The sequence below is a fragment of the Python bivittatus genome, unplaced genomic scaffold, assembly GCF_059951505.1.
Source record: "Python bivittatus isolate LINGU-HERP-01145 unplaced genomic scaffold, Pbiv_v1 ctg000700_np1212, whole genome shotgun sequence".
NCBI classification, from domain to species: Eukaryota; Metazoa; Chordata; class Lepidosauria; order Squamata; family Pythonidae; genus Python; species Python bivittatus.
In genome coordinates this window covers 43772613-43795409 of record NW_028277098.1, presented here as the reverse complement: position 1 = coordinate 43795409, position 22797 = coordinate 43772613, and the positions used below count along the sequence as shown (strand labels likewise).

Genomic DNA, 22797 nt, shown 5'->3' with positions numbered 1-22797 from the left:
CTGCAGAGGTTTTTTATTCTAAAACTATCTTATCGGGTGCTTCTCTCCCTATATTTATAAACTATATGTAGTTTGCAACATCTGAAACGAGAAGGGAAGAGGGGACTGGTAAGACAGTGACATGGGGAAAAACCAAGTTACCAAAATTTGAATTCCTAAAGACCTTCACATCTGTATCATCCCCAGTATCTATTTTGTCTGATCACAACATTGTCTTTTATAATCTAATAAAAACATTTAAAATTCAGCAGAGAGACATCAAATAAACCTATTTCTACAATCCTCTCAATTTACCAAATAAACTTAGATGACTAAGTCTGAGGCTTTTTAATTCATCTTTCTACCCTTTTCTAGCAGAATACTAGGGCATAAAAAGAAGTGTCCGTTGTGAAGGGCTGAGAGAAGGAATTTATATTCTGAATTCACACGCAATATTTATTTGTAAGTGCCATTATTAATTTCATCCAGTTTATACAAAAGAGGGCATCAGTTGAATCAAGGAGCTATTAATCTTATTTAGCCATTTTTTTAAAAAAAAGGAATCATTCATCATCCCTTTTGTTCTCATCCTAGGTTATTTTGCCCTACACACCTGGCACTTAGTCCACTTAGTTCCAGTAAAAACAATCAAGACCAGAATGCAGTTCTTTGTTAACCTAGCTGTATTTAGCTCTCCAACAGTACGTAAAATAGCAAATTACATTAGAAATAGTAGGTGCCGCCAGCAGCTGCCACACTTGATTGGAAGTATTACAATTCTCAGAAATGAATACTACCATCATGTGGATTAGGTCTCAGTAGATTTGAAATGGTAATAACATTTAGTAGTTTTCACAACTGTTAAAGAAATTCTGGCAAGAAAATAGATTTTGAATTTGTTTTACCTAACATGTTTTGGGAGTAATGGCTCTATAAGTCATCCAAGAATAAACTGAAACAACATGTTTCCCATAATTCATTGCCATTCACTAGGGGCAGAATAATGAATATAACTTGCTTGCCCATAATGCTTTGGCTTTAATCAAGGCCCACAGCATTGTGGGCTTTCTTTCTGACTTTATTTGATATTGATAATGCCAAAGCAGGATACTGTAGTGGACAAATTAGGCATGAAACCCCTGTTATCAAATTGTGTTTGTGACACACAAACAGTGTAAGATCCCTGCTGATGAAATCTCTGTAGTCAAGCCACAGATCTAAGACCTGCATGTGCACTTTCTCATCTATGAAAGAAGCACTGAATATACAGATATTCCCTATTTTGCATATGGAGAACATTCTGATCATGGATAACTGCTAAGGCAGTTTCTGAGGGGTAGATAGAGGATCAGATGCAAGCCATGCAGGAGATGGTAGAGGCCATGCATGTCATGGTGACGTCTCCCCAAGAGGAGAGAGAGGCATCAAGGAAAAATAGTAAATTACTCCCAGGAGGAGTCTGAGCAGCAGAAAAGGAAATGGGAGAGGAAGAGATACAAGTAAAGATCAGTAAGTATATACTTTACTTGAAAGCATGACAATTAAAATATAGGTTGATATTGTCAGTACTCCCCTGCTATTTGGTAGCACCTAGCTTATTTTGGGGGGGTCAGAAGCAAAGCAAGGTCAAGCCTAGTTAGTATTTGGTTGTGAACTACCAGGGAATTATAGGGCTTTGGCTAAACTAAAAAGTCAAAAAAATTGTAAAAAGACAGTGGCAACCCACTTCCATAGTGCTTTTAAGAACATTTCATGGATACATCCATGGAATCATCAGAAATTGAGCTTAATGTGAAGGAGATTTTCCTTATTGTTAATACTGAGTGTTAATCTCAATTCCTTTCCCAGTTTCTAAAAGAAAGAACATACATATCTGAATGAATGAATAAAAAACTCACACTGCTATAAGACACACAATAATTAATACATTAGTTCATGTTACAATTAAGATAAAACAAAGTATGACATATGGATTTTTAATAAAGAGCTCTGTGAGACAAATACATGTAAATTTAGAACTTATATAATATTTAGATATCAAAACCAACATGGCCTGTTCTGAAATAATATCAGCAATTGATCAGATCTGCTGTTTCAGGCAGTTTCAAGACAGCCTGAGCATCTGAAACAACTGGCATATTTACTGATGTTTTCCACCTATTTTAATAGTTTTTTGTTAGTTTTGTATCCCATCTTTCTTTTAGGAGCTCACAGCAACATACATAGCACCCATTGAGTTCCCTTGGCTGAAGATGGATTTGAACCTGGGTCTCCCATTGTCAGCCCAACACCTTAACCACTACACCAAACTGGCTTTCATAAATTAGGAAAATCACACAGGAATATCCAAATTATGAGCAGCCTTCATATCTTTAAAGGAAACAACACAACTTAAGGTTACAGGTTGTAGCAGAAGAACATAAACAGAAAGTTATATCAACAATAATTAAATAAATAATTGTTGAAAATGCTAAATAAAAAAGATCACTCGGTTAGGTAAATAAACTGGAAAGAATGAGAAACAGTCAGACGATAATGACAGATTTTTCTTGTAAAATAACCGAACAATACTTTAGAAGCATACCACCAGAAGTGAGCCTTGACTATTGTGCAGGTTTCTGAATTGGTATTTGTCTCCTGAAAGGAAAGAGTCAAGGAGATTACTTTATTACATTGTTCAGTGGCTTTCTATACTTTTTCTGTACAGAATCTCGTATACAAGATCTTCTAGACAGATAAACCGCCCAGGTTGGTATTATCTTCAGAGACAAGATACACTGCCGCAACACACAGAAATAGACGGCAAGTGTACAATGATTACCATCAATACACTGAACTGAAAAGATATCATCCCAGAGTTATTGAACTGGGAATCCCACAATAGTAGATCTCAAGGGTAATAGTATAGTTCTAATTGACCCTGAAAACTCTACAGGGAAATTCAATAGCCACCCAACAATGCCATTATCTTTGCAGCTAGATTGATTTTCAATGCCTACCTTGAAGGAAACATAGATTGAATGCCTTGCTTAAAGGACTTATTATGCAAGAAATGTGAAGTAAAAGATCTTAATTCAATAGAGACAAAAAATGTACTCCAGTTGACTATGAAAGTTTCTGGACTCCTGCCTGCAATACTAGGTCTGGGATTTATTTAAAGGTTTTGTTATTTAATGAATCAAACGAATCTATGGTTCTAAACACAAGACTACTGATGGCATGGGATGGTATAGTACATCTTGTTCTTTCCTGTTCCCAATCTCTTCTCTTATTTGATATTGACTCTTTGTTCCAGGGTAAAGAATTGAGTGGGGGAGGGCAGCTGTGCACATGGGTTAAAAGGAACTTAATGAATCCCAGAAAATAGCATGCTCAGTAAAAGCATTCCCCGTGGTTTTCCACATAAATTATGTGAACATACCATCAAAACATGATGATTTTTATTTTCATAAATAAGGCCATATGTCAGTTAAAACAGAAAATCTGCACTCAACTCTGATGTGGGTTACATAATACATTTTAATTGGATGTTACTTTAATGTAAACAGCTTTATATAAAACCTGCACTAAAAGGAATCCCTTTTAAATTGTCAAATATTAGTCTCTAACTAAAGTTGATGTATGTAGCATTTGCAGTGCATATAATCAGCAACAGGCTTTAAATTCTGCAATGAAGCTCAACAAATATGATCACTAACTCACAGGAGCAATCAGAAACCTAATCTTGATGACCAGCAAGAAAAATCTCCTATATAGGAGGAACAAACTTATCATAGGGCAGTGCCTCTTTCAGAATGGTATTACATTATAAATTAGGTTGAGATGATGCATCTCTTTCATGGGTTGATTAGCCACATATATGAGTATGCAATGGGATCAAAGGAGCTTTACTTATTCCTATATTTAACTCTGGAAGGAGGAAGTCAAACTGTTCAGTACAGAATCTGCCCAAAAAGTATAGATGTTTTGCTGCATATATGTGGCATCCTACCAAAAATGTACATAACTGCAGCTTTTAAACATTTCAATCATGTTGCATCAGTGCACAACTGAGAGTTGAATATATCTCATGTTAAAAAAGAGCATAAGTTTGGGAGAACTTGGATTTCACCTCACTTACTCAATTTGCACACAACTGTGCTTTTTACAATCAGTTTATTGCTAGAACTATCACTACTGCCCTTCCCTGTAAGATGTCTACTTCCTCCTTGATACATCTGTATTAGATTTAAATTGTACTTATAAACAACTTTATATGGAAGGTAAATTACTGAAATTGACTTCAACATAACTGCCATGTAAAACATATAATGTTAGAGTAATTACAACTGGAAGAGGCAGAAATGTTATACATATCAAACTGTCAGGTGCTGGTCATTTATTCTAAACAGATTTAACTCCTGGTCAATAGCAACCATCACAGTCTTGTCTGGAGAAACCTGGCATTACTTTACAGCATGAGAATTTGCTAAATATTAATGCATTTGTGCCTATGAATATTTCAGCTGTATTCGTACACTTAAAAGCAACAGAATGAGTATGTTTCTTAACTGAATTAATACCTGTCTTAACCTTCATAGAATCTAGAGTGGAATACCCTGGGTTCCTCTGAAAAAATGTATTTGTTATCTATACACTCACATCAAATCTGCATCTAAAGACTATGACTTCAATTGTTTTTAATCATGTCAACTCTTAGAACCCATTCTAAGTGTGCATTTAGAAGCAGGCTATCTCATAGTGTTGATCAGGATCTGGCCATAAGGTGGGCTTGTAGCAAACAACTTAGCACCATTTATCTAGAAATTGCTCTTTGAAGATGAATTGGACCACCAACACAGTCCTTAGTGGCATTCTGCTGCAAATCTTTTCCTGTTGCAAGTTTTCATACATCATTATGGCTTTTATAATGACAGCAGTGTAAATCAGCAAACCAAATCTGCCTCCAATGTTCTATGTTCATCTAGCAAGCAAACTTTAGTTCAAAACTGGGAGGCAACAATAAACACATTTGCAAAGAAATCAATCTTCCTCCCTTCCCCTGATTTATTTGTATTTCAATGAATATTGTCTAGAGCAGAATGAAAGGGGGAGGGCAATAATTCATAGCACCAAAGCCACAAAGTTTCCTCTAAAAGCTAAATTAGATTTATATGGAATGGCATAAATAAACCCATTTAAACCATAGTTGCAGTTTCAATCAGTGCAGGAAAAAAAGCCTTACAAATTTTATGGTTGTGTAATAGTCGAGTTTTCCTGTACAGTCATTAAGTGATGGAGTGAAGAAGAAGCAACATTAAAGCAGAAGTTGATCGGATGTTGCTAGATAGATAGAAGGGCTGCTTTAATACTGCAAAAATGTTGAGACAACCTAAAAATGACACTTGGTAAATGTGCTGACTAGTAATTGGAAAAACACAACAAATCCAGGAAGAAGATATACCCTTGTTTTAGGAATCATTAAAATAAAACTTTCTCACAAAGGTTAAAAGCAGACTTTACATGACATTATCAACTGACTGCCAGAATGCTGAACTAGGATGACAACTGGACCTGCCAGAAAAACATATAATCATGACCTTCTGTAATTCCTCCATCTCTCCCCAGTTAATAGCCCCCTGTGGCTATTTTTTTTAAAATAATACTTATAGAAAAGCAGATATTCATTTTTTTTCTTCCCATGTCATTTCCAGATCTCAATGCACCTCACCCCACTACTGCTAAGAGCACCATAGAGGAACAGCTGGCAGAAATCTCCAGGTTAAAAGCAGCACTGCTATTTTCCTGATTTTTAAAATATAAGGATCTAATTAAATTTCTAATTAGAAATTTATGGCAGATCCATAATAGCAGAGCTTCTGTCTGATCACTAAATTGCTCCTGAAGGGGATGAACCCTCGGTGAAGAAGTCAGAAGAGTATCTGCCCATCCAAAGATTCACATCAAAACAAGAGTGGAGAGTCCCAAAGAATAAAGGCAGAAAGTGGTTTTATTCCAAAAGATATTTGGAAGTTAAGGTTACCTTTTAGTGAATGGTGCTGATGATTGCAATATTGGTGGAAATCAATTTGATAGTTTTATTTTGTTTTCATCTGTATTATTTAAGTAAACCACCAGGAGTTTATGTATTCTGGTAGAATATAAATATAAGAAATAAATAAATAAGAGAGCAAGCCAAGAATTGAGTTGAGGAACTGGTAGTTAAGTGAGTCTAGTGCAAAAACAGACAACTTGATGTCCTCCAGGTATTTTGGACTACAATTCCCATAAATCTTATCTAGCACAGTCATTAGCCAGTAATTGTGGAAGATGCAATCCAAAACTTCTAAAGAAGAGGTGTGCCACATCATACATTTAAATAAGGCTGGTTTGGAAGAATACATTTTAAATAAATAAATACCTACCTACCTACCTACCTACCTACCTACCTACCTTTTGGAGCTTCTATTGTCTTATTCCTGTGCTTCTCCCTCCTAAATGACTAAACTATGCCAGCAGTTTTCAGCGTTATAGTTAGTGAACCTCCAAGAACCACAAAAGTGGATTTAGGGCTGTAGGCAGCCAAATCTGATCCAGAGGGTACCATGCTACCACCTGATATAACTGACAAACAACTAGGAACAACAATTGTAAAATCTAGGAGGATACAGAAAATCTGATTTGTTTATATACATATAGGTGAATGATGGACACAAATATCTAGAAATGACAAACACCATGTCCATGTATAGATGCTTGCTTAAGGAAGAAATGCTGTGTGCTTTTTATCAGTAGTCTCATTTGTATATAAGTAACTAAATCTTTTTAAATGAGTTGGAGCTATATTCCCATTGAGCTCTCCATTTCTAACCATTATGAAACCATTTTACATCTTACTATGCTGAGGATTAAGTTACCCTGACAGTTGGCCTAAGGTTGTCCAATAAGATATGTGATCAAGAGGGCTTTGTCACCCTCAGTCACACCCCAACCACAGCATCACATTCATTGCATACTGCAAGACAGCAATTTTTGTACATACAATTTATTGGGATACCATACAAGAAAAGATTTGAATCACAGTGAAGTATTGTGAACATTTCAATCCCTTCCCAGCAGCACTCTTGGCAGTCCTGCAAATACAGCAATGATTCAGCTGGCAGATCACAATAGATCATTGTGGCCAATTTGGAAAAACCACTCTTAACAAGTCCTCTTTTCCAGAAACTAATATACATTGGGAAGTGCATTATTAAAGCCAGGGAAAGTATAACACAAAGGTTGAACAGCATTTTTGGAAGAACAATCTGAATTATTTGTTTATAAGGCTTAATAATTAGATAAAAAACAGTACCATAATGAAAGAATATATTAGCAATTATGTTTCAATTTAACAGGACATTTTTTCTCAAAGATGTTTTCACAGACACAGTTGAATGAAGACAATTTGGGAACACTTAATTATGTACATCCCTATCTTTTTCTAAACAGTGAAACTAATTCTACATGAATTGTTTTGACATTTTGGCACATTTAACTAAGAATGCATCCACAGACCTTCCTTGCCTCGTTATGAAGATGCCCATTGTGCGGACGCGTCCTAGGCATTTTTCTTTTGCTTAGGATATGTCTGCACAACGTTACCTCTGTCTCATCATCAGGCCACTGCTAAGGCAACCAGAAGACAGTTTTAGATGTGGAGGTAGTATTTTCCAAGTGATGACAGGACAAGTCATTCCATTTGGACAATCTAGGGTATGTACAGGAGGCAGCATAAGAGGAGGCAGATGGAGTGACATCACCCCCTTCTGTCCAGCTGCCAAGCTCAACACCTGTTTTGCCTGTGTGGGAGACCAGAAGCCAAGCATCCACACCCATTCTCTTTGTGCTTTCTTCCCATCGCCCCGAACATAGGTCAACCAATCAACCTAAAAATAGTTGCTGTCTCCACTGAGAGACCATGCAACCCAACGCACTGACAGACAGACATTGCACACATGCTATTTCTGCTCCTGAATATTGATTCTACTTATGTGGGTGCTGTGGGGAGCTTTTTGTATGCATGCAGAATAGAGGATGGGCAGGAAGCCTTTGTCTGCAGTTATGTGCCAGTTTGGTGTAGTGGTTAAGGCATCAGGCTAGAAACCAGGAGACTGTGAAAAACCTTGCCAAGAAAACTGCAGGAACTTGTCCAGGCAATCTCTGAGAATCAGACATGATTGAATGGATTAAAAACAAACACACATTGCTCTCTCTGTAAGGGACACCAGAGACCTGATTTCTACAGCCATTTTATTCACTGTATTTTGAAGGGCAGATTGACCTATTCACCTACACATAAAACCCTTTTTTCAAACTCTATCTCTTCAACAACACTTATCCAGAGACTGCATCTCAGCTGCACAAATTGGGACAACCACTTGATGGCAGCCAAGAGATGTAAATATTCTGATTCTTTGGTGCCACTTAGTGGCTGATACGTTGACAGGTTTATAATCATTTCAGACAAAGTATGTGAATGTATATGAGAGCATCCCACAATTTAACACAACTTCTACACATATCAAAACTCCAAGGACACTTATGCAATGGCTGTATCTGTGGAACACAAATCAGGTGACCAAAAGACAGATGAGTTATTTGATGCCATGTAGTTTTATTAGGTTGACAATCTTGGAGAGAAAGGGGGGGGGGAGATTGGCATGGATCACACAAGCACCACCCTGACACACATAAGGCAATTGATGGTGAGACTCCAATTTCAGCCCAGGAAAGCCACTATTGCTATCCTTCAGTGTTGCGTGGTAAAGCTCTACATGCAGCAGCATAGCATGTTCCCATTCTGGCTGCATAATAAAGGTGTGTTGTGGGAGCAACAAATTTAGGGTGACAAAATTTAGGGTGACAGAAGTCCCTACAGGTTCCAAAACAGGAGGAAAACACAGTAACAGCAGCTGTGCAGATGAGCCCTGAAACACTTTGCAATACAGAATTCTCACAACTAATGGTTATCATATTATAAAATAATACTTTCCTGGTTTATAAAATGCTTCCATGCTTCCTTCTCATATTTGTTTTTTTACCACCTGGAGATTGTGCTACTTTTGCTTTTTAACGGCAAAATTTCAAGGGAAAGTTCGGGGAAATCTCAGTAAGGGTACAACAAACATTCTTCTCACAAGGCAAGTGAAAATCATGTTTGCCCAGGATTATTCATTTTCTTTAGAGATGTAGTTTGGGGTAGCAACTCCCAGGCTAGAAATTGGGAGATTGTTTGTTCTAGTCCTACCTTAGGTATGAAGCCAGCTGCGGGACTTTGAGCCAGTCGCTCTCTCTCAGCCCCAGGAAGAAGACAATGACAAACCACTTCTGGAAAATGTTGCCAAAAAATTTGCAAGGACTAGTCTAGGCAGTTGCCAGAAGTCCACTCTGACTTGAAGGGATTAAAAAAAATACAACCTTCTTATTTAAAATAAATTATCCCGCTTTCCCACTCCCAAAGTCTCCAAATTAGCTAATGCAGGAGATAATGTGTTAATAATCCACATTCAGAAAACTTGTAATCCAGGCAAAATGAAGAGAAGGCAAAACAGAAAAGCAAGAGTGTGTGAAAACCAACTAAATCAGAATGTGATGAAAACAGCCCTAAATATCAATATTTTATATATGTATTTATATTACATTCATATATTTTATCATATATTTTGAAATAAGTGCCAATTCCCCCATGATTTCTCACCAAATCTTACATAGTTTCTCTACTGACAGTTATGGTGAACTTCTGGCTACATCTGAAGCCACATTAATGACAGTTATGTTCCCTAGCCACAACACTTCAAGCTAAATGACAGCTTGCTTAATTGGAATTTCTAGTGTTATGTGAAACAACAAACAAAGCTTTCACTACCCTGTATATCCAAGTCCCTTTTACCACAATAGGAGTGGCAAATCCCATGTTTCCTCTACAACAATGCAATATCCAACAAAATATGGATCCATATCAATGTAATTATTCATACATAAGATTTATCCTATCCATCCACTAAGCAATTTAGACTACCTTATATACTCACGTGTAAGCTTATCTGCAGATAAACCTATCCTCATATTTTTAACCAAAATACAATGAAAGTTGTGCCACCCAACGAGGTTGAATAAGCTGATCCTCAAAAAATTTTTGTTTTAATTTTCACAACTGCCTTATCTGCAGGTGGCACCTTTTTCATGGTATTTGGGTTAAAAATTTGAGGATCAACTTATCCACAAGTATATTTGGGTACTTCAAAAAAGTATTATTGTGTATACTTGTGGATAAGCCCACCCGTGAATAAGCTGAGCCCAATTTTTTGGGTGTACCTTGGAACCTAAAATTCTTGGCTTATCTGTGAGTATATACAGTATATTAATTCTGTGTAATGTCTATATTCTCAATGGGCCTATGGCTTCCTATCAACAAGTAGATGGCAGAACTATTCTCCCTTTATAGAAAGCTTGTGACTAGCTGAGGATCACCAACCTTGGGTTCTTCTGATATTTCAGCTTCAATTCTCAAAATTCCACATGTCCACTGCTGAGAATTCTGGGAGTTAGTCCACTTGTCAGGAAGGCACTGAGGTTAGAAAAGACTCCCAAATCAATTGGAAAAGGGACTTGCAACCAATAACATGAATTTTAGAGGTAATACAAGGAGATAATCCAATCTTTGGTTTGCAGAGTCATAACTCCCTTTGCCTTTGGCAAAGGATTCCTGCTGGGAGTTTAGTCTGTTACAGCTCTCACCATGCAAGGGCAAGGAAATGTAAGGAGTGAACCCCCATTTTAATCCCCTCTAGCTTTCCTGGTATGGAAGCAAAATTAATGGAAGAAACAGATGTCACATAAATTATGTAACAATGTATTTTGTTGCTAACATATTTAAAATTGAAACTGTTCACATACTTGTTCTGAAAATCACAAAAGACGAAATAATCTCCCATATGAGGTTGATGCCCTGTTTGTGTTCCCTATATACTCTTTTCTTCCCACTATAAAACCCTATTCATAATTGCATTTTAACAAGATGGGTCTTCCCAAAAAAATTCAAAAAATCTTGCAAAATTCACAAAATATCTTGACCTATTACTCTGACCGTAAACTATAGCCCATTTTGTTTGCTTTCTGTTTCAGTTCTTTCAGTTGAGAAAAGCACTCCTCCCACACTAATATTCCACCTTCTGTAGCTCCTTATTTTCCTTCAGAATTTGTTGTTTTAATTATTTATTCTGGCATCTCCTATTTATATTACATAATAGCACTAAGAGGAGGGGAAAAAAGGAAGAATTACCAACCAGGCAAAATGCATTTTTTTAGGACTGCCTCAAGAACAATGCTGTGTTGAGAATATCCAGTAATCAAAATTGCAAGATGGCATTGGACAAAGTAAGAGACAAAACTACCCACAACTTACTTATCTCATGAATATTCTATAGTGGTGTGCTAAACATCTTGAATTCAAAGCAGGTTGAGCTTGGAACATTCCATTTTCTGTTTAAAATGCTGTATTCTGAGTATGAAGTTGTTTGTTTCAACCTTACCAGAAATTTTCCAACACTAGTTCAACCATTCTGGACATGTTCTAAACTCAAAATGGTTCCAGAATGGTCTGAAGAGCATAGGGACACTTACAGTAAGGTCAAAATAATTCATGTCAAAGTTGAAACATCCCATTCTAAACCTGAAATATTTCAAATTGAAAACATTTTGTACATCTCTAGTGTTCTACATGTACAAACTGGTACAGCAATCCCCAATTGGGCTGAACAAATCTAGAATCAGAAGAAGTCTGTGCTTTATGGTAAGTAGTAAGTATTTTCACTGCCTTTTCCCCCCTCCCCCAAAAACTGTTCCTTCTCTTTGACCTTTTTGGGGGGGGCGGAGGAGCTCATGAGTATATTTAAATAATTAAATATAAATTTATTTTGCTATGAGTTATATTGGAAATCCTGCTACAAGAAATATTCCAGCTCAATCTGTACCCTATCTATATCTGCTTCAGGATAATAGTCCTCAACTGGTGTCTCAACTGTATCCAAGGTGGATGCAATAATCTAGATGATACAAAGGATAATCATTAAAGCTAAGTCTTTAAACATAACATGAATGATAAATGTAAAAATAATAATTGCCTGTATTCCTGAAAGCTTATAAATGTCCTTCTTAGAAAAAGTGGGATTATTGTTTTCTGTCATGGTGAGACCCAGTTCTTTAATTGAGAGACGGGTTGCAAACCACTGTCCCAGATACCACACTAACTAATCACAAAATAAATTATTTCTCAGAAAAAATGAAAAGGATTGTTCCGTACATCTCCCAATATAAAAGCTACATTATGGTTCTCTCCGAAATGTTTGTTGTACTGTATGAGCTAGAAAACCTGTTCCACAATCCTAAATGTGTCTAGCTAGGTTGTGAGGATGATTAACCTTAACTGGGGTAATTAGGTCCATCTCAATGCCAGTGGAAAATATGGAGCTGAGATCAGGTACAACATGTTGCCAATGATACCAACACCAAGGTGTGCCTGTTGTCTATGTGCCACCATCTGCAATAGCATCTTTTAGAATGGCCAGTTCTTTCACTGATAAAATGAAAGATTAAGAAGAACACCAATGCTGAATCAACAGTTCTGTTAAACTATGACATAAAAGGTTCTGATTCTTCAGATTAAGTATTTTTATTCATATGCATACATACACGTATACACAGTTATTTAGCCTAAGCTGGTTTCAGCTAGAATCATTCCCTAAAAACTATTTTTCATTTACTCTAGCTCTGACAGTGAGCTGGTCACAATGGATTTAGCTGGAAGATATGTTCTACTCTCCTTAAATAGAAAAATAAAGTTGTTGCATAAATAAATTTTCCTCTATGAGTAAACTCCAACGTAAAATTTCCCAATTATGTAATGCCTACACAGACAACTAAAGCCATGCACACAATCATTATACACAGAGGTTTTACACTGTCTTCTGCACATAAATACCTATTGAGTAAATATTATGTAATGTTCAAGGGGAAAAATCCCACTGTACTGAAAATGTGATTTTCATCTTAGCCTTGACTCAGTTAAACTTCACCTATTACTACAGATAAAGAGAACATAAAATTTCATTATGCCCTGAAGTTCTATAATAGCCTAATGATGTTTCCACTGAGACTCTGGAGATTCAGTTATTCTGTCATAAGATCACGTTTGGAAAAGGAGAGGTTCTGTCACATTTCCACAGTCCACATCCAAGTTGTATTCTTGAGAAAATAATTACAATATTCAGGCACATCATAACATTTTAAAACAACAGTCCAAGTTGTTGAGTGCTGTCCAAGTTGCAAAATGCTTATCAAAAATTATCAGAACCAGATTCAGGATATGAATAAAACCATTATATATATGCTCCCAACTGTCATTTAAAATTCACAAACGAACACCGAAACAAAACCAGAAACTGGGATTAGAAACTCTATTCTAATCAAGAGGAAAATTGGATTGCAGTAATTCAGGATATCGTAGTTTGCAGTTCAGTTCTTTCCATATTTTCCAGCTAATATTCCATTCTACATTTTCAATTTCTCTATATATTTTAATGCAACTAATATCAAAAAAGGTCAGCATTAAAAAAGCTACAAAATGTTTAATAGATTATCTGAATCCAAACCACATAATATTTTTAAAGAATTGTTTTAATGGTTTTTTTTTGCTTAAGTGGCTATGTTGCACTTTAAATTCCTGCCTTCTAAATAAATTCTGGAATCATACTATGGACTTATAATGAGAGTAAGTCAGTTTTTCAAGAAAAACGTGGTTTTGTTTAGGTTACAATGGCTGGTTTCATAAATCATCTTTGAAAAAATTAAGTTTTAAGTGCCTCAATTTTGGTAGCGAAGCAAAATATGCACTTGAGGCAAGCTAAAGGAAAACTGGAGCAATTTTGACAAGTAGTTATCACATATCACAGAACCAACTGTGGTTGGCTGGAATGTTCACACCAGCCTTCAGTGGGAAATAAAATCATTAATAAAAGCGGCATCTCTAATTATTTCTCTGTAATGCAATGTGACCTGTCACGTCCCTCACCTGAGTAGAGATGATCTTGAGGAAGGAATGGATGAACCATTACGGCAGGACAAACAGCAACTCTTGAGAAAGTGGAAAGTGTGAGAAAGAAACAACTAAACGCACTTTAGTACTGTCTAAGACGGGACAGAGGGATGACAAGGTTTAAATATTCTGTTATTGTACTCTATAACAATAAAGTAGCATTCCTGGAATCTTTGTGGTTCCTATTTCCTGACCTGGCCTACCTTGAAGGGCTGACATTGTTCCCTATCAGTAATAAAGGATATATATTTGTGCTTGCAGCAGAAGACTCTCCTGGAGGGCTGTGAGTGGTGGTAAAATTAGGATAAGACTCTGAGATGCTTAACCATCCTAGGTAAAATTAAACAGTGAGTATACACACAGCCCTTGCTTATTGTTCAGATGCTATCTGGTGGTGGTGTTTCAAAGCAAAATGAGCCACTTGCTTTAAACTAAGCCCCAGTCAGTGAAACACAGAAATCTACAACTAATCTGAAAAATATCTAGTATGTTCAAGAGGGTAAGGAAAGCAAAACAAAAACTGTACTTCAGCAATAGAATGAATTGCTATATTTTTAATTGCAGTCATAAGAGAAATTGCAGTCGTAAGAGAAAGAATTGACTGGAGACATAATAGCTGTTGGATTACTTTCCTCAAACAATAAAAAAAACAGGTATAATGTTTTTGATTCATTTAATTGGAATCTCTTTATATAGTTTTAGGGCCTGTGTGGAGGAAAGATAATGTCTTAGGTCATATTTATACAGAAATATTGAAAATTCAAAAGGGTTCACAAACTTTTAAGGACCACTGTATAATGGTATTGCCTCTTCTGCCTCCTAACATAATTGGAGCTGGTCTAATCTAATACCTGGACATAGTCCATCTGCAGTGCAAACCACAGCCTTTAGAGGGAAGACATCAATAAAACTCCAGTGGCTGGACTTGAATCATAGTTTCATTTTCAGCAAATTGGCAGATGTTCAAGAGGAAAACAAGTGCAGAGAGGATTGCTTTAAGGATCACAGAAGCATTTCAATTTTGTCAAGCAATCCTAATCTCCTCTCCCACACTATCCAAATGTAGATGATAAAGGGAAATAAACAGAAAAAAGGATTTATAGCAGGAATTTAGAGTAAGAAATATCCAAACTTACTGTACCATTGTTTTTCTTGCTGAATTAAAAGACCTAATATTAATTGTCTTTAAAACAGACAGGTCTGTCCCTGAAAGAGAATGAGGTGGCAGTGTTAGGTAGTGAATCCTGGGTAGATTTTGACAATTCTTCCAGCTGTTCTTCTGAGCCTTCTAACTTTTCCATTTCCCCAAACTGAAACTCTGAAGCAATGTTTACTAGTTTCTGGCCTGATTCCTTCTCCTAACACAGAAAAGGCAAGCAGACAGGTAACTAGTCAAGGCCACTCTCTTCGATATGCATCATTCTGTAAATGAGACAGATACAAGTGCTGCTACTGCTGTGTTGCAGTGGTCACTCAAGATGTTGGTAGGTCAGAACTGTCTATCTCACACTGCCGATCCTGAGCCTCTTTAACTGGTCTTCTGCTAGTGTCAATGCTAGTCCAGCTAGCTTTATATGGGCAGCAAAATGTTTTGGTTGGTTTTGAGCAAAGCCAGCTAGTTACCAAGACTTTCGGAGGCTTTCCCAATCTGACATATAGTTACTTGGGAGTAACTGCCACTGACCATAAAGGGCCATAGTAAACAATGCATCAGATCATGCTGGAAGGAACATTTATCTTTAAAGTCACTGAAAACTATTCCATTCAAAGATAGCAATAGTTATAGTTCTAGCTAAGTGAGAAGGGAATTATTGGAATTGTTAAAGTATCACATCTGGAGAATACTAAGTTGGAGAAGTCTTTTTTTATGAACAATGTCTGATCAGCTAACTTTGATTTTCATAATCAAGGGGAATAAATTAAAGCTAAATAATCCCATATAATAGTTAAGAGAGTGAGAGATTGGAAACTCTTGGAAGAAACTTGAAGTATCAAAACTTTTTGAGGGTAAGAGACTTCCTGCCAGATCATAAAAGAGCCTTGATCAACTCCCCATTTTAACATTTACCTATATAGTGCAAAAATACTAACAATTCATAGACGTAATCATTTGCAGACCTGGTAAGCACTCTTAGCTGACACAAATGAAAGATTTATTGTTGGGATGATGAAACAAAGAGCAAGTTGTGCAAACTTTACCGAGCTGGATTATGAAAACATGCTTTTTCCATTTCCCATTTTTAACTGCCTTGGGTGCAGTTTCAAAAGAAAGGCCAAGACAAGTTATTCAGCAAAACAAGTTGCATGTTATCTGAGCACAGGAGACTCTTTGTAGACATGTTATCTCTACACATACCAAGAATAACACAAGAAATGAAGAATCTACACTGTTTGCTAAGTAGATGTAACTCAAAATGCGCAGCACAATTCTTTTCTGAAACCAGCATCAAAAACACGAATGATAAAGGGCACACATTAATTTTCCCTTTCTTTCTGAATTCACAAAAGCAAATTCTTTCCAAACATGCTTGCTTATGTCTCAAAATTCAACACAAACTCACTAAGATAATAAACTTCATTCTTATAACAAACTTTTATCAATCAGCTTCTCTATTTCTATTTCCAACACTCGAATTAATAATTCTTCACTGGTCAAGGTAGATTAATTTAATATGCTATACTAGCCAATCAATGCTATTATTATCTCATCCCACTATTATAAAACCATTCTATATGCTTCCAATTTTAATCTCAGTTACTTCATGAATTATCTCTACTATAAGATCCCAAAGCAATTAAACTTTTGGCCAATTATAATATATAGGGAAGAAATAAATTTCTGGGGCTTCAGCATTACTTCTTTCATAAAATGTAATACATAATGCAGAAATAATATGCCATTGTAAAACTATTTTGTACTGAGCTTTCCTAAAGATAAATTCAAAACTTACATCCTGAATTATAGACTTTCCTCCTCCTACCCCCACCCAGCATTTTATCTGGTTTTGATTCAGATATATTCTATATATTTCCTTTTAGAAAAAAAAATCTAAATTCTAAAGATAACACAAAATAAGATTAAGAGAAAAAAGAAAAATAAAGAGAAGAAAAATAGAAAAAATGCAAAGTGCAGGAAAAAAGAGTTTTTCAGTACTCTTGGTCTCAAACAGGATTCTTTCTCTTATAAATCCAGCAGTAATCCATTATCTGCATCATTTTTCATCTCTTGAATTAATATTTGTATTTCCTTTATGTTTATTATTTCTATTTTATTTTCCAAAATTTCCACCTTGACTTTAATTTGTTTCACCTCTCCACTCAAATGTCCTGCAGATTCTTCAAAGTTATTTTTCATCTTTTTAATCTCTTCTTTCAGAGCGCTTTTAAATGATACATTCACACAGGCAGTTATTGATTCTGTTAGTGTATCTGTAACATTCTTTCCCAATTCCTCAAAGATCCTTTGGAATGCCTCAGAAAAAATACCTTTTTCTATCATTTCTGTAAGTTTCACTACTTTTCTAATAACAGCTGTTTCAATCCAGAAACTTCCACTCCTTTCTCTAAATCGTTGAGTCTTTAGTCCCAGTCAGCTTTAGTCCCAGTCAGATGGTCCTTGTTTTGCAAAGCTGTCCAATCATTGTCACCAGTTAGTCCAAGTAAAACTCTTTCCCATGGAGATGAATATTAATTGTTTACTTGTTTTCAAAATTGCTTTCTTAAAAGCGATTTAAGAGTCACTTTTTAATGAGACGGGCAATGACAAATTTGATATATAAATAAATAAATAAAAATACTTTAAAATCAGTAAATCCAAATTCAACTGACCCCTTAATCTGTTTTAAACTTTCTTAATTTAAACTCTTGGCAAGCTTTTTGCCTTTATTTACTTTTAAATCCTTTAAATTGCTCCTTTGCTCTTATCTTTAATCTGGGATGAAGGGTGACTCACCAGGTGGCTTGTTTGCTCTGCTGGATGAAAGATCTTTCTTTAACTTTGAAATAAATATCCTCCAAATGTGGGGACTTTTGCAAACCCAATATCTTTTTGCAGGTTCTGCTGTGGCTGTGAGCTTGCTGTCTCTTCTGCGGCCCCTGGCACTCAGACTCATGAGAAGCACACAGAACCTATTCGGATCTTGCGGGTCTCCTCGCAAGGAGCAGACTTTCAGAGCAATCTCCTGGCCTCTCCTTATCTGGAAAGGGGCCGATGACCCAGGCTTAATGCCCAGCTGCCAGTCTTCACTGCAGCGTTGTCTATGCTGTTTGCAGAGGCCTGTCAATCTGCCATTTTCTCCCACCCAGAAACCATTGTTCTATATATTTCCAAAACACAATGGTCTCTTTTCATTTCTTTCTTTCCTTGCTATGTCATTACATCACATTAGAGATACTGAACTCAGTATTTGAGTTACAAAAGTTATTTGAGTTATTTTCAATTTATTATGGCCAAAAGGCCCAAAATTTGAGTTATTAGAATTTGTTGGATCTATGCATAAGATGATTGCATTGTGTTTGATGATAGAAAGTATGTCAATATTTTTCTTTATACAAAGAAACAGAGAAAATGCAAAAACTATAAGAGAATTTGTTTGTTGAGTGCGCCTGGGAAGGTGTTGAGCAGAATTCTGAATGAAAGAGTAAGAGTGAGCAACATCTGGGAACTGCAGTGTGGCTTTAGGCCAGGTAGGAGTCTGCAAACCAGATTTTTCTTCAACAGGTCATTGAGAAATGCATGAATGTGAGAAAGAAAATTTACCACATTTGTTGATTTAGAGTAAGTATATAATAAAGCAAATACGCTTGAATAATGGAAAATTTGCACAAATATGTAGTTGAAAATGATAATAAATAGACTGCTTTGTTAATAGTTCAACTATTATGTAATGTCTCCTTAGTTGTTTAATGCATTTATCGATAAACATATATGGAATGCTTGTGGTAATGTCAGAGATGTACTGGTTGGGTTGGGAATGTGTATATACTCTTGTAAGCAGATAATGTGTGATGTATTTTGGCTGAGATCCTGCATAATTTGCAGAGATGCTAGATGATTATTTGTGAATCCACCCAACAGACCAGCTGGCCATTACACATGCTTCTCCAGTAACTGCCACTGGATTTTTTTCACACATCTGCTGCTTGACCACAATTTCTGCCCTTGCTAAAGAGAGAGATAAATCTAAAACAACATAGCGTGATTTAGGGTTGGTTGTTGTCAGATGGACATTGCACATAGATGACACAATAACTATTAAACAAGCCAGTTCCTGTAGGTGGAAGATGTAAAAGGCCTTAAATATGTCAGGAGTGACCCAGGGCAGCATGGAGGACCCAGCTGGCACCTTTGGGCAAATTCCCAATTAACCACTTGGTATGATGCTTGAATGTGATCTCTGTCCTGCAGGGCAAAACTAGACAAGATGATAAACATCATTAACAACTATGCCCCTTCAAGAAACCATTCATAACATGAAGCAGGAGTTTTGCCAGGACCGCAGTGTGCAGGAAAGCCAGATTTTACTTTCCTTTCCTGCCATGGTTCTGACAAAAAAGAACTCTCCTCACATTTGGTATTAGTCCCAGAAGGTTTGCTCCATGTCCTGCTGTCTCAAAAAATACCCCCATTTACTTTTATAATTCTTCTCACCATGTCGTTTAGCATCATGTTTTCTTTGGTCTTCAGAAAACAACAACACTTCATATCATTAATGCCTACCAAAAAGATGCAGTGACAACTGCAGTAATCCCCTTAAAAAAATTCATAAGATTATAAGAATCTCATCCCAATGAGTAAAATCAGTGAGGGCTTGTGTAGTTCTTCTGTAGATACTGTTTGACTAGAATGAAAGCATGAGGGGACAGTTCAAAGTATTATATCAAAACAACTTATCCAAATAATGGGGCTGTACTTCTCTTATCTTTCTTCCAGCAAAGATCACTCATCACCAAAGCCATTTCAATATTAAATATGGATCTAAAATCAGTCTGAAATGGGTCAAGATAATCCTATTATGTGTGAAACTCTTTTATCATCTGTCTTGACTTCTGAATAAATCAAGTACCTCAACAGGCTCAAAATCTATGAGAATACTGTATGTTTAGGGATCATCATGTTAAACAAGTGGAATAATCTCCCACATCCATACATTAACTAATAGGTGACTATAAGTCCCAATATGAATAACAATATGCAAAGAACCATCAATTCCACTGGATCCAATTATTGGGTTGTTTAATGCTTTGCTGGACTTGTTAACCCATTCTGCGGGGGAAAAAAGGCTTATATACAGGTAGATTATAATTGGAAAAATTCCGATGAAGCCATCTAATATGAGCCTGGCTTTACACACTGCTGGTAGTCCTTGTTTAGCAACCACAATTGAGACAGGCAACTTGGTCGTTAAGCAAAGCGGTTGCTAAGTGAAACCACAACTGCGCTTATGATCTTACTCCACCTTTTCTTTGCTTTACAGATCTGCGAAGATTGTAAATGCAAGGACTAGTCAAAAAGTTACTTTTTCATCACTGTCATAACTGTGAATGGTTGTTAAATAAGGCAGTCGCTAAATAAGAATCACCTGTACAGGTAAGGGAAATTGAAGTATCTGTGCATCAGAAATTGGGCACTTGTCTATTCCTGCAATGCTTTCATGTGGATATTTAGATGTAATTAAATATGTTATGTGCTATCCAAAAACCTTATTTTTGTATCATATTATTGACTGAACTAGAAATTGAATTTAATGAATATTATAAATTGTTATTTAAATGGCAATATCATGACTGTTTAAGTATTTCAACACAATTCATTATTTGGTTTAAAAGATGGAGAATAAAGTCCAGCATGCTCACATACACATTACATTCACAAGCAAGGGCTTAACCTCTGTGTGTGTGTGTGTGTGTATAAAACCTTATATATTACATAATATCAGGATCATTAATCATTATTATGCAGAACAACAGTAGGACAAAAAGTTAAGGTTTTTTTACTTGAAAACTTTTAAACTGTCTAATTTTTGTTCTCAGACAATCAAAATTCCAATAGTCTGGGACACCAAATATAAAAAAGCATTAAATTAATCTTCAAAAAGTTCAGGTTTTAAAGGCATTGCATCATTATTTTTGTTAGATATATTTCTGATTATAATGCAGATGAGCACCAAATTTAATAAAACTAAAACAACACAAGCTATATATGAAGCATAACAGGATATTGCAAAGAGATTAGGTTTTTCCTTCAGACTACTTACACAGCTCAAAGAATAAAGACAGAATGAACAACAGCAAAGCATAACATAACATAACCCCACACAAATGAAAGGACACAATGTTGAGAAGGAATACATTAATTATACATTTTAACTGAAAATAAAAAACAGTACGCAATATAAATTTTGGCAACAAATCCAGGGAACCCAGAAATATCAGTAATGCCTTTATGGCAATTCCCCTTCCCACTTTCCCACTCTCTGTTGCTGAGAAGGGAACATACTGGCTAAATTTAAACCAGCTGTAATGATGAGTGTTACAGTTGGACTGAAGGGGAAGCTTACCTCATGAAAATACATTGTGGAAACTGCTGTTGGAAGATAATAAAAGGATTAAGTGCCATTTTAGTGGACCATTTACTTTTCAATCAAAATGTCTCATGTATTTCCTGTTCTCAAGTAGCCTGAATTCCAAAATTCCTTTGTCTATTTCAGTACATAGTAGCAAAGACTGTCATAAGAAATTAATAATTTTACATAGAAGGGAGCTTTTATGCATGCAGACAGCAAGCTACTTGTTGCCAGCCTCCCTTGAATCTGTTCAACACATATTTAACCAACAAATGTTGTTGATCAGACTGGAAAAATACCCCGTTTCAAATAAAGCAATTATGTTTTTTCAAAAGACACTGGAAGCAATTGGGAAGGGGGGGGGAATCTTTAAAAAGATCATGAAGGTAATTTAGGCTTTTTAAAAAACAAAACAATATTTTTAAATGAACATTAACATTTGCAGAATAATTCTTCTTTAAACTTGAAGTTATTAGACTTACACTAAAGCCAACAGACCCACTGAAGCAATAATACATCCAAAAGGACAAATAAATTGCAATAACACTTCAGCCTGTAAATAAACTCCTGACCAACACTAATTTTTAAAGCAGTTTACCTGCTGCTTTCTTGGCTTAAGATTAAGATTTTTTAAGTAATTCAAAAAATTTTAAGCTAATATTTAAAGAAAAATCCATTTTGATAATCTACCATTATGGTTTATATTTTGGTGCTGAACTGTAAAAAACTTTTTAAAATGTATTTTAAATATTTAACTTCTCCTTTCCTTTTTAAAACTAAACATATTTTAATAGTCTTACCGGTAACTCTTCTACAGTCTTCAAAAAACAGGACACTGAGTGTTTATTTTGTAATACTATGTAGAAATTCAATTCTGATCGGACAAAAGGCCCATTCACATATGCTGAACCGACAACTTTTTGTTTATACCGAAGAGAGTATACCTGAAACAGCCTAATATCCAGGTCCATGGACTATTTATAGGGGTCTACAATCCAATTCACAATTATAAATTCTTCCAGTATTACCCATTATCTAACAGAGGTTAACATAATGACATAAAGATTTGTGTGAAATAACTGACTAGGAAGGTAACATTAGAAAACTACCACACAATAGGTGCCAAATATACACTTCAAA

General features: G+C 35.9%; 1 protein-coding gene across 2 annotated transcripts in view; it reads right to left on the bottom strand.

The window, feature by feature from the left end:
- The window catches only part of GLIS1 (GLIS family zinc finger 1), a 143313-nt gene that overhangs the window by 104548 nt on the left and 15968 nt on the right, over nt 1–22797 (bottom strand). The gene's annotated exons all lie outside the window — the stretch shown is intronic.